General features: G+C 42.7%; 1 protein-coding gene across 2 annotated transcripts in view; it reads left to right on the forward strand.

Moving 5' to 3' along the window:
• Positions 1–14,252, forward strand: part of AIG1 (androgen induced 1) — a 206,084-nt gene that overhangs the window by 102,878 nt on the left and 88,954 nt on the right. The gene's annotated exons all lie outside the window — the stretch shown is intronic.

A 14,252-nucleotide genomic window follows, 5' to 3' on the forward strand; every position in this document is an offset into this window, starting at 1 on the left:
GGCAGATGTCTTCAGGAAGGACATGCACAATCTGGTAACTAGAGTCATCTGTGCCCATTCTCCTGATGCCAAAGATGAGCATCCTGGGCTCTCTTCTCAGGACTGCCTACTTGGCACAGTCTTTTCCTTATGTTACCAAATCTACCTTTCTGCTGTTTTGCCTCTTAATACTCCTTGTGTTCCACACTTTCTCATCCAGAACACTCCATAGCAACGCACATTTGTGTGTAGAGTGTAGAGAAGATGAATCGAAAAGCGGTGTTCGTGAAGAGTCTCTGTTGGCCGTGTTCTTTCCTCGATGCTGTGGGTTGCCAGACCTCTGCCTTCCTTCCTAAATGTCAGGGTGGGGGCAACATGGGTCACTGTTGGCCTCCATTCTGTGACCTGTCCTCGTGAGCTCTTGGAATTTAGTCAAGACACACCGAGCACAGTGTGAGATTCCTCACAAGTGTGAAGCTGGCACAGCCAAAGGAGGCATTCCAGAGGGAAACACTCACAGGCTGAGAGGGGGCGACAGACAGGGGAACCATTTGTCCGGCCTACATATCAACGTAGGCGTTAATGCTATTTCCTAACATTTTTACAACAGTTTTCAACTAGTCGTTGTTTCTGAGGGTGAGCTCCAGTCCCATTGGAAAAGAGCAAATGAATGGCTTTGCTATTTCACAGAACGCCTCTTCTTGGGTAATAATCTAGGACCTTCTTGGCAGTTTGGCGTGCCATCTTCACGAAGCGACAGCTATGAGAAGGACCCCTCTTTTTTGCCAGTAGTCAGAGGCCTCTGTTCTTGTTCTTGATTGTCTAGGATGCTAATGATGATGAAGGGGTTCATGCCCAGTCATCTTCAAACACGCCAGCTCCCTAAGCAGCCTGCAAGGCTAGGGGCAGAGTAAGGAACTATCTGTCCTCTTTAGTTAAAAAAAAGGGCTCAGCACGTCATTTATGGACACCTGGACTCTGAGCGTTCCAGACCTCTCTCAGCTACTTTGTCCTGATACCTCAGAAAGTGGCTGAAGTAGGAGACAGTTCTCTCATAACCATCTGCCTGCCCACCTAGTTATTTCTCACAACTTATGTTTATTGTGACTTAAACCCCAAATTTTAAATCTTAAATTTCAAATCCAAGTCCTGAGATTCAAAAAAAAAAAAAAAAAAAAAACAAAAACCCTTGGGTGATTGCTTCGTGTGGTCCAAATCAAAGACTAGCAAATGAAGGTGAACATCACTTCAGGAGGCAGGCCGTGCAGAGAGCAGTTAGTCTTCTCTACCAGCTACTGAGTAAGTGGGTTGTTAAAGGGGTCTTTTGTTTTCTCAGATCAGTAGTTTCAGTTGTGGCTGGCTAGCCAGTCCCAGGTTGTTTGAGTTCTGTCCGTGGTGCTTGAGGAGTACCCAGATAAAGACCCTCCCTGATGGGGAGAACATTATCCCTATAGGGTGGGAAGGCTTGGGCTCTGTTTTTCCACATCCTTAAACAAAGGGTACAAGGAGCCTTTTCCAAGGTACGGATTTCCTTCTCTTCATTGTAGGCACTCAGAAGAAGAAAAAGTACATTTGTGCTGGAAAACAGCAAAGGTGAGCCGGTTGCTTTAATTAAGGGGAATGGTGATGTGCCTATGGGCACCCCAAAGGTGTCTCTGAAAGAAAAGAGAGAATTCCTGCGGACTTTCCTCCACCTGGCTGTGAGCATCAAAGCCTTTCAGGGACTGTTTCAAAAGAGAAGGAACTATTGATTGGGCTCTGATAGAGGCCTGCTGTCTTTAGGAGGAAAATGAAGTTTTTAACTGTTGGATAAATAAATAGTAAAAGGAAAAATAAAGTGCATCCAGCTGGGCTTCCTTGGACCCTCCCCTCTCTCCTTTCCCCTCCCCTCATCTCCCATCCCTTCTTCCTTCCTCCCCTCTAATCCCTTCTCCTTCCCTTTCCTCTCCTCTTCTCCCCTCCTATTTCTCTCCTTCACTCCATCTCTTCCAGTTCTTCCCCATCCCCTTCTTTTTCTTCCATCCTTATCTCTTCCCTTCCCCCCTCTCCCCTCAAAAATGATGAGGGGGAAAGAACTATTTAAATTTAATTTGGAGAGTGGCGTTTTGAGTGTGGTAGTGAATGTTCCATAGCACAATATGAGCAAAATTGAGTAAAGAGATGGAAATGGGCACTTTGCTTAAACACGAAATGAAAGGGAGAACGCTCTTGCTTTAAAATGAATAAACAAACAAACAAATAAATCTCCAGCAAACAAGGTATGTAGAGGGTAAAACCCTAGCTTCCTTACCTGAATTTTGTATTTGTCTGTCCCTCTCCAATCCCTGGGCTCCTGCCTGCTTCTACAGACAGTGTTAGTCTGTCCACGAATGTGAGTGTTCTTCAATGGGTCTAAGCAATCGCCTCCCCTTGCAAAGGTTAAGGAACAGAGATAGAGGTTGTGGTCCCCTTGGGTTTTAGGGAAAGCAGCAGCAGGAAAGACTAACCCCCAGCCTGTGGCAGAGCTTCACCCAGAAACAGAAGAATCAGCCCCTGAGAACTGCACAGGGGCTTCTTTAGAGCACCTCATAGTGCTGGAGCTAAGGCGATGATCAGGCTGCCTGGACCTCGGCCAGAACCGCACATTACCCAGAAAACAGAATCAGGGTCACTTTATCTGTTCATTTCTTTTCTCTGTTTTTGACTTCACCAGTCTATTGAGTTGGTGTGTTGGGAGGAGTGGCCAAGTTTAATGTGTTGGGGGGCTTGCCAGATCCTCAGGTTCTGCCCTAAAAACATGGGTTACAAGATGAAAAACTGAACTGTAGTTTTGATTATCTTAGACAAGAGTAACTGTCCCCCTTAGCATAATGTATTTCCCTTGTGAAGAAGCCCAAACTTAATTCATAGGCTTGCTGTGTACATGTGTGCGTTCATTTTTCTCTCTAATCCATCTGATATTGTTGGGGGTCCACTAAAAGAACGTGTGCTTGGGATTCATAATTCAATGTTGATGGTGTATGAACAGCTGAAGTGCTTGTGGCAAAAAGTGGGTTCAGGAGCATCTTTCTGAAGGGAACCACTTTGTCTTATGTACAATTGTAATACTGTAGAAACCAAGAACTCAGGCTTTTCACTCAAACAGAATGCTATGAGAAATTCCAGGCAATTTTTTTTCCCTAAATAAAATTTAGTATTTCCTTTCTTCACTATGGGTCTCTGAGAGGTTGTGCACTGAAAATATGTTCCTGTCGTGATGGAAGAAGGAAACAAGTCTGAAGTTTGTATAGACGTGATTTTCACTGTGAGCTTTATTTCACAGAGAGAGTAGTGGCAAAGAGCACTTGTGGGAAATGCACACGTCTGTAGGGTTAGAACCCTTGTGTGAGAAAGACGTTCCCTACAATTAGCTACAAGGGAACACAGAGCCCTTTCATGCTAAATGCCTTCCCAGCATGCCACGCTCCCACCCCCTCATCTCACTATTTTCACACCTCACATTGGTAGAAGTAAAACTCTAGACTCCCAACTATGGGCCTTATTGTAAAGATACATTAACAACAGAAAAGCTGTATTACAAGGGTATCTGAGTTTTCCACGATACTGGAGACTCATAAAGAAAACAAAGGCCCGGGAAATAAATAAGCTTTTTCCTTCTTTTAAATTCTGTGGTTGGCAAAAACCACAAACTCATATGACTGCATTTCAAACAAGTGTGATCCTGTGGTAATTAGACATATGAAGTATAGCAAGGCAGGCTTGCAGGCACTCTGTCTTCTGGGAAGCTGGATGGGGTGTTGTCTCTGGTGGAGATCTTACCTCCTCTCAGGATAGGCCAGAAAAATCCCTCCAAGGCATGAGCCTTAGAACAGAGACTGGATATGAGCTTCCGATTCTCCCATTTTCTTCTGTGCCACCGAAGCTGTGTGTCCTTGTCACCTTGTAAGCAATTAGCTCAAAGGAAATTCATTTTCCCTGTCTCGTACACTCCGGTTCTCTGATCCTGTATGTAAGCTTCCGTGGGTTCGAAGGCTTGCCAGTTCTCAGGAGTAGAGCGCACACGGCTGGTGTCCCTCCTGGTGACCTTCGCGGCCATCTGGGCCTGAAGCTGCGGCTGTCCAGCTCAGCCCAGCAGGGCAGGGCCTGCTGTGTGCTGATGCCTCATTTGGACTCCACGTCTGTGACTCATGCCATCTGTTGGTAATTTGTCGTTTTTCTGGAGTCAGGATTTTCAGAAGACTCACTCTCTGGCACCCCTAAGTGAAGTGCCCTAACAGCAGGTCTCTGACTTGTCTTCTCATCGGCCTGTGGTCAGGGCATACTGCTAGCACCGTGTCCAGCTGCCCTGGGTGTAATGATGCTGTCCTTTGTGCTTTAGAGAGCATCCCACTGTGTACCTGCCCCCTTGGAAACCACTTACAGTCTTTGTAGGACTTGTTTGAAGAACAGCCAAACTGGCAGCCACGAGGTTCCACTTTCACTTTTACAACCTCTACAACAGTAGGCTTGAGTCCTTGTATCATCTGGCCATCTGCTTAACTTGTCCCCTATTCAAACTGTAAGCAAATCAAGCAACAGACCACACCCCCTGCCCAACACTGGCTAAACTACATTTGCTTCAGAGCAACCCCAATGGAGACTGTGTACTGAACTATATTTCAATTACAAGTTTTCACTGGGACCATCAGCATACCCCTTTGAAGGACAGACAGTTACTATCTTTGCTTCTTTTTCTAAGGAAATTGGGGCTCCAACCATCAGAGTAACTTGATGTAACCACGTGACCAATAAGCGGTACTGCTAAAACGCCACCTCTTTGCCTGGCTCCTGAAAGCAAGAGTTTGACTGCTTTGTATACTGCCTAGCCTTCATAGTACCATGCTTCGAGTGTCTCTAATAATTTCACCCTTCAGGCCTGAAATACAGCATTTATCTGTGAACGAAGCCTACTCACCCATCTACCTAACAGGCATTTGGGAGCTCTACTGTGTGCAGTGCACTGAGTGGGGCAACAGTAAAGAGTCTTGTTTCAGAAAGCTTTAGCATGTGGATACGTGCACTCATCAAATCACTCTTCCTACAGGGCACGTAGCATGCAAGCCTGAGGTGCTCCCTCATGAGGTCACAGTTCTACTTTGGGGGCCTGTCTGGAAACTAAGAATCCAACAAACTAGATAGTGGAGCTAGTGTTTGGTATGGATGTCCTATCCAAATCATTGGCTCCCCCCCCCCTTTTTATTCTCCTGTTATTGAACTTGTGAGTCACCTTCAGCTCTACGTAGCCACTTTCTACTCTACTTGAACTTTGAAGGAAGGTTGGAGTTTAGAAGTGTAGAGGAAGAGAAAGCCAAGGCTAGGTTTGGGGAAATCGGCATCTACCAGAAAAGCTTGCTTGCTATGAGCAGAATGATGGCCAACAGCTTGTAAATATATCTTCTTATATAGAAAGAAGTCAGATAATATTTTCCAGTCTTATTTCAGTTGCTCAGCTGTGCTGCCAGGTTGTTAGTTCTTTCTAGTTTCGGCTTGCTGTCCTTAGCACATGACCCTTCTTCCTTCATTGAGCCCTTTGTGTGCCCACAGGATGGCCCCTGTTCTTCCCAGACTCACTCTTTCATATCTGACTGAGCAGAAAGATCAAAGGAGAGGAAGCTTCCTCCTGCTGTGATGCTTGTTGTTGTTGTTGTTTGGAAATGGAGCCAGCCTTCCCATTTAGCTCTCTGGTTGAACCCAGTCAGACACCAAGCACTAAGTCAATGGTCATCCATCCTTCAGGTTCAGGATGGACGTTGTTACTTTCTCTATGTTTAATTTGCAAGGAAGAGAGCAAGTGGCTACTTAATGGCATGTATCCTGAGTTTGGGTGATAGAAAGACAAGAAACATGCATCTAGAGACTCACTGATCTGCACGCTTGGGAATCCCAAAGGAACGCTAGACTAAAAGCCAGACTACAAAGGACCAGTGGTATCAAAAGAGCAAAGGGAGAAATAGTGAGTGACTCTGGTTAGCTGTGGCCAGTTGGTCTTGGAGTCACCGGCCAGAAGAACTGTGATGAGTAAGAAAGAACAGCTCCCACATGAACGCTGTGGCAGACAGACCCTGGAAACTGTCACTGTCTACAAGGACTTTGTACAAGGGAAAATTACCCATGAAAGGAAAAGGAGATGGAACGCCGGTGAACACCCAAGAGTAGCTTATATTTTATCTTCAATTCAGGACATTTCAAAGTGTGATGGGAAAGCTCAAATGCTCACCAGGGCAAGGGAGGAGAACATCAAGTCATCCAAGTCTTTATGACTTGGACGTACAATACGGAACAAAGGTGGTGGAGACACAGGCAAACATTAAAATGTCTGCTTTTCCAACTGTACATTTGAGGTGCTACACTCTCTGCTGGAGGTGTATACCAAACACCGGGGAAGGACTGGCTTAATCCTGCTCATAGAGAGGCAGATGAGGTAAGAGGAGGGATAAAGGGCTGCAATAAGGTTTGAGAATGACCCTTTTCAAAGAAAGAAGGCATTTATAGACAAAACGGAAGGGCAGTCTAATCCGGAGGAACCTCGGAACAGAATGAAAGTCATTAGGTTGTTTTTCAGCGAGTCTTAATCTTAAAAAACCGTAGGCACTGCAGAGCTGTCCTTACGATGTTCCTCGGTATATCCGATTCTCTCCTGCTGTGTTAGGGTAGAGAGCAATGGTGACTAGAGAACTGAATGCCCATGAAGGCCGCTTGTTGCTGGGCTGCTGAGCTTCCTCACCATAGTGGTGGGTAGGCAGATCCTCAAGAAGGCAGGCAGGGCTGTGTGTTCAAGTCCCTACTTAATTACCGCAGGTCCCCTTTCCTTCTCATTTTTCCATCTCCACAGTCAGGTGTATGGGTCCACCACACTCAGGGAACTTTTCTACTCAACACAGAAGCGTATACCACTACATGTTTGGCATTCTCCCCTCCTCCCATAAGACCTGGCCCATAGCCCATGCTTAAACATGGATGCTGATAATGTATATGATTAAATACACAAAATGACATGTTGACTGATTGGTTTCATAAGTGATTAAAACTTATTTATTAGTCCCCTTAATGGATGCTTCACCTTTCTAAAACCTCCAAAGTGTCTCAAAAGGCGGGGATTTGGTAGCAAGTTTCCCTGTTTTGGGGTACATCTAAGGCAGAAGAAGGTTGGTAAAATTGAGTCTGTACCTAACCACCTGCCTTGGACAAAGAGATTGAATGAACCATGAGTTCATTATGGAAAGACTATGGCATGAGTATTGTAAGTTCCTGTCAGAAGCCCTGGGCTTGAGTCCCAGCCCCATTGTTCCTGGCTGTACCAGAAGCCATGTAAGCCCCCTGCACCTCATGTTAGAAATGAAAGTAGTAACTGTCTATACTTATTCACTGTAAAGATAAACAAATATACGCAGCGTCTCACACAATTCCACTTACCCCAGAGAGTGAATATTCTATAGGTACCGCCCATGACCCCCAACATGTAGTAAATTTCTCACCACATCACAGAAATATTTTTTTACTATTGCTATGTAGTACCACCTAAAGTCAGGGGTAGTGATGCCTCCAGAAGTTCTTTTATTGAGGATTGCTTTAGTTATTCTGGGTATTTTCCCCCATATGTGGTCATTGTAAAGGGTGTTGTCTCCCTGTCTTCTTTCTCAGCCTTTTTACCATTTGTATAAAATATTTTATATGAGGATCTGACTTAGGCCAGTTAAGTAGTAAGTGATGAGCTTAAAATTTAGGTCTGATCAGTCTTCTACAGGACTTGCTTGGCTGTCCTTTGAGAAGTATTTTTCTGTACAGATGGGAAAAAAATACAAAGACCCACAGCCATAGAATGGGACACTTTGGAAGCCCTAAATGAGATGTCTCCATGAAATCCCTCCCCTCAGACCTCAGCGAATGTTTCAGAAGAGGTAAGAGCCAGAGAGGACGGAGTACACTAGGGAAACAAGTTGCCCTAAATCAACATGATCAAAGCTCATATGAACTCAAGACACAGATGTAGCTAGTACAGGGTCTGCACTTGTCTGCACCAGATGCCGTGTGTGTGTGTGTGTGTGTTAATATATAATATACTATATACTTATATATAGTATATATTATATCTTTTAGTTCAGTGTTCTTATGCAATTCCTGAGTGTGCAAATGAATGATTCTCTGATTCTTGTGCCTTCTCTTGGGCTCTTTTCCTTCTGTTTGTTTCTCTTGTCCAACTCCAGTATGATAGTTTTGGTTTTATCTTATATTTTATTGTTAAAACACATGTAGGTTTGACACTGAGTCCTCTGGTGTAAGAGGTTTATATAGCCATGAATGATTATGCTGAGCAATAGATTTTATTTTTTAAAATTTCCTAGACATAAAAGTTACTCTTTTCTTTTACTGAAAATAGATTATCTCCTCATATGATGTATCCTGATTCTATTTCCCCTCCCCCTTCTTCTCCCAGTTCCTCCCCCACCTCCCCTTCTATCAAGATCCCCTGTGTCTGTTTTTCATTGTAAAACAAATGGGCTTTTAAGGAATAATAATATAATATAATAAGATTTTTAATGCATCAAAACTGGAGAAAAAAGCAGACTGGAAGAGCCCAAGAAAAGGCACAAGAGACAGACCCACTTGCCCCGACACTCTGGAATCCCATAAAAAGATAAATTGGAAGCCATAATATACACGCAGAGGGTACTCCTCTTCAGCAGGGTTCCTGGAGCACCAAGGGAGGAATTTAATAGAGACATCCTGCTTAGGACTGAATGTTCCAAACTTTTCCACTCTGCAGAATGTCTGGCTGTGGTCTCTGTATTTGTTCCCATCTGCTGCAGGAGGAAGTTTCTCTGATGATGGCCAAGCAGGGCACTGATACACAAGTATAGAAGAATGTTTTCATGAGTCATTTGATTGCGATATTTTGTTTTTGTTTTTAGACTAGTAATGCTTGATTTTACCCCAGGATCCTAGGCTATCTAGTCTCAGGTTCTTGGTCACCCAAGCAGTGTTGGGTATGGGTTCCATCTTGTGGACTCAGCCTTCAGCCAAATCAGATAGTTGGTTATTTTCACAAATCTGGTGCCATCATTTCCCTGGCATATCTAACAGGCAGGACACCATTCTCGACCAAAGGGTTTAAGTCTGGGTTGGTGTTTACGGCTTTCCTTCGGTAGTGAGCAGAATGCCTACCTGTAGCAAAGATGCTAGAAAGTAGGGGCAAAGGCTTTGTGTAGGCACCAAATCAACTTCTCAGTGTTCAATCAGTTGTATAGGTGTTGAGTTCAGCAATGGGGCCTGGCCATCAGTTTGTGGAGAGCAACCTACAGTCTTGATGACAGATGGGTTGTTTCAGGTTTTCATGGGACTCTTTTAGCCAACAATTCAGTTAGACGTAACTCAACCATGGTACTGAAAGCTTTATTTGTTGACAAGAGGTGACCTGGGGTCTTCCCTATAATTGGGGATTTTGTGTGTGTGTGTGTGTGTGTGTGTGTGTATTATATTATATATGTATGTATATATATAATTTGATATTTCATATATAGTATATATGTATATATATATATGTATATATATATATATATAGTATATATTTTCTGAAGCTTCTCTACTATCCTTCAAATGGCCCTTAAAAACAAATATAATTATAACATGACTAAGAACTAGCTGGAGCTTCATAAGGGCATTTCCTTAACATACCTGATGTTTCTAACAAATACCACACTCACAGGCACCCTTTTCTTCTTGGGTTATGAAATTATAAAATCACAGATCTGAGCACAAATCTTAACATTCCTCCTTCCATCTAAACCAATGGTAAACTGAAATGTCTAACTTTACTATTGGCGGTAAAGGAGTGCTTGTTTTGATTTTTGAACTGTAGGGTGTTTTTTTTTTTCATTTATAGTGTTTTATTTTGTTAACTCTTAATCCAGCTACGTTTGGTTACATTTCAATCCATGTCTCTGTAATCTCAGAACTCAGTCTCAGGAGGCCAAGGTGAGGTTAATATTTAGGCCAACCTGATATATATCATATATATAGCAAGTTTCAGGTTAGCCTGAGCTGTCTAGTCAGATCCTGTCTCAAAAAAATAGAAGAAAGTCTAAAATCCAACACATTTTAAAATATATTTAAAAGAATTTTAAAAATGAAAACCAGCCAACTTACATTCAAGCCCCACCTTTTATGTAATTACATTCTTTGAGCGGTTTGCTAAAGAAATGTCTAAGTGAGAGTCTTCACTCCCGTTGAGGCCCCATGACTATGTCTGGTGCTTTGTCTACCGTCTATCCTCAGTGTCTCATTGCAGGACCCCCACAGAGAGTTAACTGCTCAGATGGAGACAGCACACATTTGTGCTGGCTCTCAGCTTATGGAAAAATCACTCAGATTTCTGTAGAGTTTTTCCTTCATGAACATTGGCCTGATATTTCAAGATGCTCTGTCAGCAGTGAACAGTCAAAAACCAATCCTGAAAATACTTAACAACAACAATAACAACAAATCCACAGCCTCTGCACCTGATCCTGTGCTGGGCACAAGATAAATATCATCTTTGAAGGGCTCAAAAAATTACTTGAAGAAGACTGGCTCTGGACATATTTTAGAAACGTTATTTCAACACAGAACTTTCCTAGGTCCCTGTATGCAATTGCAAGACTGAAGCAGCTCAGAAACCTGTGCAGCCCTTTCAAGCCCCAGTCTGTGTCCGCTAATAAAAGCAGACTTGTTGGTTGGCAGCTTTTGCTTCACATACATGCCCAAATTTGGCCATTTTCATTTGACTACTTTTTGACTGTGGCACTGTGGAGGAAATGGGGAGGATAGACCGGGAGAGCTCACTTCCTTCTAGCCTTGCTATTGCATATGCTGGTTATGAGTTTACACTTTCATTTCATTCGCTGCTTGGGATGTAGCTGTTGTGTGTCAGCCACTGGGCTTGGGAACCTGCAAATATCAACTCACTTAATCCCCAGTATAACCCTGGGTAATGCCCAGTATGTTCCTTAGTTTATATGGCTGGATAGACAAAATCTCATGGAAATTAATATATTTATACCTGGATATCTGTCTACCTATCTATTAATAGATCCATATAACCATACATCCCCATGGGTTGGTTTTGATCTACTCAACATAAAGAAGAAACTCAGAAGCAGAACTTACAAAAATGAATACTCCTATGAACTGAGTGGGGAGTACTTAACTTCAATTCATATACCAGTTGAATCTTTCCAAGTCTCCAGGCACCTACATCTTTCAGGCATGATCCACTTCTTAAAGTCTGAATGATTTGTCAGAACAGCACCAGCAGCTAGGTACCAAGCCTCCAGTGCCCCAGCTGCAGGGAGAACTTTCTGTCCAAGCCTTAATGGTTTGAGGAAAACAAGGGCCCTGGGATGAGAAAGAAGCACAAGAAATCCCAGTCTCTGGTAAGGAAAGACAAATAGCAATTAGTGGGACATAATACCAAACAAAAAAGCAGAAACAGATGGAACCAAAATTATATATTATATCCAGGACATGAAAAATACATTTATAGTGTACAATCAATAAAAAGCAGCTATGGTTTTTACATTTGAATTGCCACTTATGTAGATAGTATCTATTCCCCGTGAAAAAGTTAAGACTTTCAATGAAGTAAAAGAACTTCTTCATATTCTCATAGCCAGTGATTTGCAGAGCCAGATTTTATATCCAGCTCTGTCTACCTACGAATCATTCTTCACCATTCTACACTTGGAGACTTCAGGCCAGGTGCTGTAGTAGGGGTGGCTTAGGGCCCTAAGCCATGTAATGGGTCACCATAGGCAAACTTAAACTAGATTTTTATTTTGATAGCAAGACTATAAGAAAGCTAAACCTAGCACCTACTAACTAGCTGTGGGGCACTTAAAATGGCAATGTCTCTGTGCCTTTCTAAGAGGCATATTGGGCATCTGTCCCTGTTGAGTCTCTTAATTATCCTGCCTTCATTTTACCACCTTGCCTTTTTGTATCCTGGTCACAAAGTGGTTCATGGAAAACGATGAGCTATTACTGAGCCTCATGCCTATCTTATATCCTGCATGGATGACCCACTAGAGTCATTGCGTTCTGCCAGCGTTGTTTCCATCCTAGATCATCAGAAAGCTAGTGACTACAGGAGCTAGCACATGAAACCAGGCTTGGGGGTGTTTTCATTGCTCCACAGAGTTTGTATGTTTCCAACCCCCCCCCAATATCATCCTGGTTCCAGCTTCCTTTCAGTCCTTATTAAACAAGAAAGTAGGTAGGTGGGAAAATTTGCAAATGCTGACTTCATGGAAAACAGGGTTAATACTGTGTCTAGGATGTTCAAAGTCTGTCTAGAGCAATTCAATGAGAAGTGAATAACGAGCAAGTGATTCCAGAACGGGTCATCCTGAGAGCCATTGTTACAAAGTCAGACAAGCTACAAAAATAACATTGAGGCATTCCCCCAAAAGAAAGCCCTTACACTCCTGGAATTGACTAGGTGCCCTCTCCCAATAATTACACAGCTGCATGGAACTCTAGTCTTATCTTTCTTAGAGTGACATGCCAATTAAAAACAACCAGGTAAAGTATCCCTGAGACTTATGAAATGCCAGATGATCTCTCTTATTGCAAAATGCCTGATCTTAATTTGCCTCCATCTTGCTTGTATATTTTATTTGGTGACAGATAGTGGTACCATAGGTATTGTCAATATATTGCTTGATAAAATACACTGGAGGCAAAAAAGGCTTTAGTGATTTCCTTAAGAGAAAGAATTCCTACCTGCTATTTAAATGAATACTTCTAAAATATTGTTTCATGATCACTGAAGGTAGAATAGGAAAAGAAATTCCCTTTCATATAAGGAATATTGGGGAAGACGGTTTAGTGACTGGGTTTTTTCAGGACAGAATTGAAAAGGAACAACCAACATAAATATCTGTGACCTGTTTCCAGTCTCATCTGTTAATTCTAGATGCTCATTTGCCTTAAAGCAGAAAGCAAGCCCCTTTCATTCAACAGGCATTATTAATGCACACCACTCTAGAAAGAATGCACATATGGCACTCACACCTTAAGTCTTCCCTGCTGTTCCCAACACAGACATAACTAATCAATCACAGAACTCTTCTCTGCCAACTCTTGGATTTAGTTTTTTTTTTTTTTTTCCTTAAAAAAAAAAAAAAATCCCTCTATCCCAGTGCTCCAGGAAGGTCCTCTCCAACCATGACAGGTGGCCCATAAGTTAAAATAAGTTTGCTTTTTCTGTTTAGCATTGATGATGCAAAAATGAATAAGTTTCTGTTTCTGGAACAGATCTGGCAACAGTTACTATAATAGTAGGGGAGAAAATGATGAAATGTCTATGTTGGATGACATTGATATGCAGATAAAGGACTAACACATTATTCATGAGGGACAAGGAGAGTATTTCTGGGCAGAAATGAGGATGGAGGAGATTGGAAGATCATACTTTCCTTTTAGGTCAAGGTTGGCTGAAGCTTGGGGCACCAAAGTTGCATGGCCTGAGAAGGCCTCTCTCAGCCTGGATTTAAGCAGGGCCCTGAAGGAAGCTGGGAAATAGGTTTCAGGTCAAGAGCATAACCTGTTTCATTGCCAAATAAGATGCTAAGGGCTTTTTTTGTGGAAAAATTAAGTCAGAAGCATGTGACTCCCTTGGTGGCCAAGTGTTATTCCCAGGGGGTCCTCATTCACTGCAGACTGAAGAGTGTCCTTTGATACTGGAGCAAGTGCATTAGACGGCTGCAAACTTCAATGCTGTCACCTCTGCAGACATGGACAGATTGTACTAATAGCAGTAGAAGATACTCAGGAGAGAAGGCTTCTGACGTAACATAGCAGGAACAAAATGCTGTCGTCAGCAGGGCGGAGAACGGAGAGCTTATTCAACCCCTGCATTTCTAGGGGGACTGGGAAACAGTGGGGACTTCAGAACAGTCCCAGGATCCTGACATCTATGTGTGTGTGTTATGATATGGTCAATAAGCAAGAAGAGTTTTGACAAATTACAGAAATTCAGCTTGAGATTTCACAAAATCATAAGCTGTTAATCACTAGAACTTAATATTCACTCCCCAAAGCAAAGTCATTATACTTAAATGAATATACTATGTAGAAATGGGTCCGTAACTTTTGCTATCAACTAACTTAGCCTCTTCCAGAACTCCAGCCTTTCCCCATCTCATTTGTGTGATTGACAATCATTTCTTAGGCAACTTACATCTGAGAGCTGGTCATCAAGACATTGCTCATAACTCAAG

The sequence above is a fragment of the Micromys minutus genome (assembly GCF_963924665.1).
Source record: "Micromys minutus genome assembly, chromosome: 30".
NCBI classification, from domain to species: domain Eukaryota; kingdom Metazoa; phylum Chordata; class Mammalia; order Rodentia; family Muridae; genus Micromys; species Micromys minutus.